A 4,804-nucleotide genomic window follows, 5' to 3' on the forward strand; every position below is an offset into this window, starting at 1 on the left:
TTCGGAGGGCTCACAAAGGTTAACTCTGTTTCTCATGTTTTAGAATTCATTTTTATTCAAATTTGGTTGTGGGCTGTCAGTGTGAAACAATTTTCCAGGGCTAATAGAAACAACCCAATCCCAAAATGCAGAATGTGCTATGTCAATTAAGGCATGCAATTAGTACAATTAAATCAAGAAATAGTAGGGGGGGTGGGTGTGAGATTGGAGTAAACAAAGGAAGAAACGTATATAATTTAGCTAAGCTTCGATTATGTTTTTGTGTTTAACTTGTTTTTCTGATTGATCTTTTTTGTATGTAATCAGAATATAATCTGAAAGATATTAAAGATCAGCTTCTATATGCATGTCCATTTTAGATGTGATAGTATTAATTCACCCGGATGTCGGTTGTATGTACTAAATGAATATATATGTATATGAATCTATAAAGGAAGAACACAAGAAATAGATGAAAGTGGTCTTTTTATTCATATGAATATTTGTATGTTTGTCTATATTATAGAGAGAAGGGAGAGGGAGCCGAGAGAGAGAGAGAGAGAGCTCATAGCTCCAAATGGGAAAAGATCCCCTCACCTAGAGGGCCTTTGGCCCTTTTATAGGGCCACCGAGGTGGCGGGTTTGACCCATCTCGGGTTTAACCCGTCACCTCTGACCCCGACCCGTAGGTCAAGACCCGAACCGCGAGACCTCGACCCGACTGTAAGCGATGGCACGGACCTGGGGTATATAACTTATCATAAAGCCTCCACAGCCCGTGCTCTGACGACGAGTTAACGAGGAAGGGTTCGGGCTGGAAACTGGTTACACGATCCGTGACATATGCCGGTTGCCTCGTTAAAAACCTTAGGCTAACAAAAAACCCAGTGGGAAAAACTTTAGCCAAGGGAAAAAGAGTACAACGCTAAACACAGTGGTCGGACTTGCAACGCAACTTGCGAAGGGTCGAACTCAACCGGTTCAACGACCGGGTTGCCGATTCGACCGCGATCTGGGGATCTATTTAACCAACTACGGGGTTGGATTTGTTTACGATCGAGAGACTGGATTTAGCCGAGCGAAACGTTACACGGGGGAAATGAACGCGATTCGACCGTTTTGACCGATAAACGTGCTACTCGGGCAAACTAAAACGCAGACAAGTTACTGGACCGGTGTAGCCCCCACTCCCGCAGGTGCAAGAATCGTCAGCACAAGGGAGTGAATATGACGGGTTGCCGATCGGGAAACGACATCGCGGTCCGGAAATGACTCGACCAGGTCCGCGATGTGAGTGCACCCGACTACAACTACTACGTCGACGATCGGGAACGACATCGCTAACGAGCGGTACATACACATTGCTAAAAATGCGGTAAAACATCGCACAAAGAAGGTAAACACATCGTTGAAAAGCGGCATCGCCAAGAGGCGGTAAACACATCGCTGAAAAGCGGCATCGCTAAGAAGCGGGCGGGATAAATACATCGCGCGGCATCGCCCAAAGGCAGTATATACATCGCCTAAAAAGCGGCATCGCTAAGAAGCAGGATAAATACATTGCGCGACATCGCCTAAAAGCGGAAACAACATCGCTAAAACGCGGCATCGCTAAGAGGCAGAATAAATACATTGCGCGACATCGCCCAAAGGCGGTATATACATCGCTGAAAAAGCGGCATCGCTAAGAAGCGGGATAAATACATCGCGCGGCATCGCCTAAAAGCGGAAAGAACATCGCTAAAACGCGACATCGCTAAGAGGCGGAATAAATACATCGCGCGGCATCGCCTAAAAGCGGAAACAACATCGCTAAAACGCGGCATCGCTAAGAAGCAGAATACACGTCGCTAGGAAGCGGCATCACCAAGAGGCGGTATATACATTGCTGAGAAGCGGCATCGCTAAAAAGCGGTATCAACTGGTATAACCGGACTCATAGCCCTGGTGGTGGCAATGCCGACCTAACCGGTCATAGAGTGCCAGTGATGGCGAGGCCAACCTAACTGGTCTTTAGAAACACCGGAGGCGACAGTGCCAACCTACTTGGTCTAACAAGGCTCGTGGCTCACTTTCCTTTCTCATCGGAGGTGGTAGTGCCGACCTGCTCGAGGTGGAAAAGCGCGTTAGACGACCAGGCTCATAGCCTCCAGGTGACCCCCACGCCAGCATGCCTTCTTCGGGACACCGGAGGCGGCAGTGCCAACCTACTCGGTCCAAACCCACATACTAGTATGTTACCCTAAGTACTGACCGGGCGCATGGCCTCAGGCGACCTCCATACCAATAAACCGACCGGGCGCACAGCCTTAGGCGATCCACATATTAGTATGTTACCCTAGGTACTGACCGGGCGCATGGCCTCAGGCGATCCACATACTAGTATGTCACTCAAGTAGACGATTTGATCCGGCCGCTCATCAAACGACTGTCGCCCTACCCTGTCCAGCCCCCCACTGTCGTACGCACTTAAGTATAAGGGCGTGTAGTAGTGGAATTAGCGACCGGGCGAACTCAGGGCGTGGTCTTGCTACCGGGCTATTGCCCTCACCGGCTTTAACCGGAAAAAAGTTTAACGACATTGCGGTTGTCGGGCGGCTATTGCCATCACCGATCGGTGACCGGAAAGAAGTTTAACGACATTGCGGTCGTAAGTCGGAGCCTCGTCTGATTGGTCCGGAGACCCGAAATTGCCTACGTGGTAGGGCTTGGTGCAGGGGCTTTTCCCGAGCTTTAAAAATGCCGGTGGTGACGGGGCCGACCTGACCGGGCTCTAAGTGCCGGTGGTGGAAATACCAACCTAACCGGGCTTATTACAATTAAATCTAACTATTACAATTTTCTAAATATAGGCCCATAACTTATACAATTTGTTGTTGGGCATATACAACTTACTATCTAAAATGCCTCGGCCCATTTTAATTTATGGACCTGACTAATACAATCAATTAATACAATTTACAAATTATAATAAACTGATTTTGAGTAGTGAAATCAGCTTGTACTTCCACCTTCTCGTTATCATCACTCCACCGCCAGCCATAACCAATAGACATGCATGCACTCACACTTTTCAAAATTACCATCTGCCTGCTACATCTGAAATCATACACTATCACATGCAATCACCCAAAAGCGGCCACAATTAAGTCTTAATCTCCGCACTATTTTAAGCTTTGCGCTCCACCGCCGTTTGCCACCAATAGGATTGCATGCAACATTAAGCCATTGCCATTCCCTAAATCCAAGCTTTGAGACTGCCGTAGAAACATTACTTCGGTAGACCTCTTCTCTAATGGCCCGGAGGCAGTAACAATGGTTGGGGTCGCGGCAGTGTCCGCGTTAGACGAGTTCCTCCGTCGCATCCCTCGAAGCGGTGATGGAGATGATGATTTTTGAAAATGAAGATGATGGTGTAGCGCCAGTTGGGTGCATGGCGTAGATGGCGGCGATGGAACTAACCGAGCCTCACAGCTGCAGTAGCTATGCTAATGATTCCACGCGTGAACCGGGCCGGGGTCTCATGCAATTGTTTTCCCGCCGGTGATGATGGATCATCTGCATGATCCTGGACACTCTTCAGAAGCCGATGCTCTAACTCTGTGGATGTATTTCACACCCTGAATGGACCTGATCATCGCCGGACGTTGAAGAGATGCGGGGTGGCTGTGGTCGGCAGAGCTAGAGTTTCCGGCTGTGCATGCGTTCTTCTTACTATGCTGATAGCTTCTGGTATTTTAACTGGAAGGATTTTTTCCTCCCGTTCCATGCAAAGGCTACGGAGAAATGAGGGGGTTGAACCTCATCACTACAGCCGCTTCTTGACGAAGACGGGGTGGCTATACATGGGAGGATTCCTCGCCTCAGATCCCTCAGGCGTCAGACCGGAAATTGCATGGCTGAAAAACATCTCACCTCTTCCTTCATCAGATCCATAATTCACCAAGGAGTAGCAAACGGAAAAAGAAAATGAAAAGATGAAGTGGTGCAATGGTCGGGGAATTTGGTCTTGTAGCTTGATCAGCGGGGTTTGAATCTTGCATCGGAATTTCCCGATCTTCTTCCACATCTTCTTTCCAGAATCTCTCCCTTGCTTTGCTTTTTCTTTGATTGCCGGAACACAGCTTCTTGCCACGGTCCCCACGGACGGCGCCATTTGATAGTACTAATTCACCCGGATGTCGGTTGTATGTACTAAATGAATATATATATATATGAATCTATAAAGGAAGAACACAAGAAATAGATGAAAGTGGTCTTTTTATTCATATGAATATTTGTATGTTTGTCTATATTATAGAGAGAAGGGAGAGGGAGACGAGAGAGAGAGAGAGAGAGAGAGAGAGAGAGAGAGAGAGAGAGAGCTCATGGCTCCAAATGGGAAAAGATCCCCTCACCTAGAGGGCCTTTGGCCCTTTTATAGGGCCACCGAGGTGGCAGGTTTGACCCATCTCGGGTTTGACCCGTCACCTCTGACCCCGACCCGTAGGTCAAGACCCGAACCGCGAGACCTCGACCCAACTGTAAGCGATGGCACGGACCCGGGGTATATAACTTATCAAGATGCAAACTGCTGACAATGCTTTTGATGTCATTTAGGGTTCTTTCTAGCTTGTATCTCTTTCACATATGTGTTTGCTATTGGTTGATTTTAGATAATTAACTAGAATAAATCTTATGATTAAATTGGTGCACACTTGCACTTGCATTAATTGCATGTTGATGGCTTGTAATGAATTATGACGACTATTCTGTATTTTGATCCTTTATTCTGAAGCTTGATTTTAGTTATAGGGGGTAATTTGGTTTTTTATTTTAAAGATCT

The sequence above is a fragment of the Ipomoea nil genome, unplaced genomic scaffold, assembly GCF_001879475.1.
Source record: "Ipomoea nil cultivar Tokyo-kokei standard unplaced genomic scaffold, Asagao_1.1 scaffold2280, whole genome shotgun sequence".
Taxonomy (NCBI): domain Eukaryota; kingdom Viridiplantae; phylum Streptophyta; class Magnoliopsida; order Solanales; family Convolvulaceae; genus Ipomoea; species Ipomoea nil.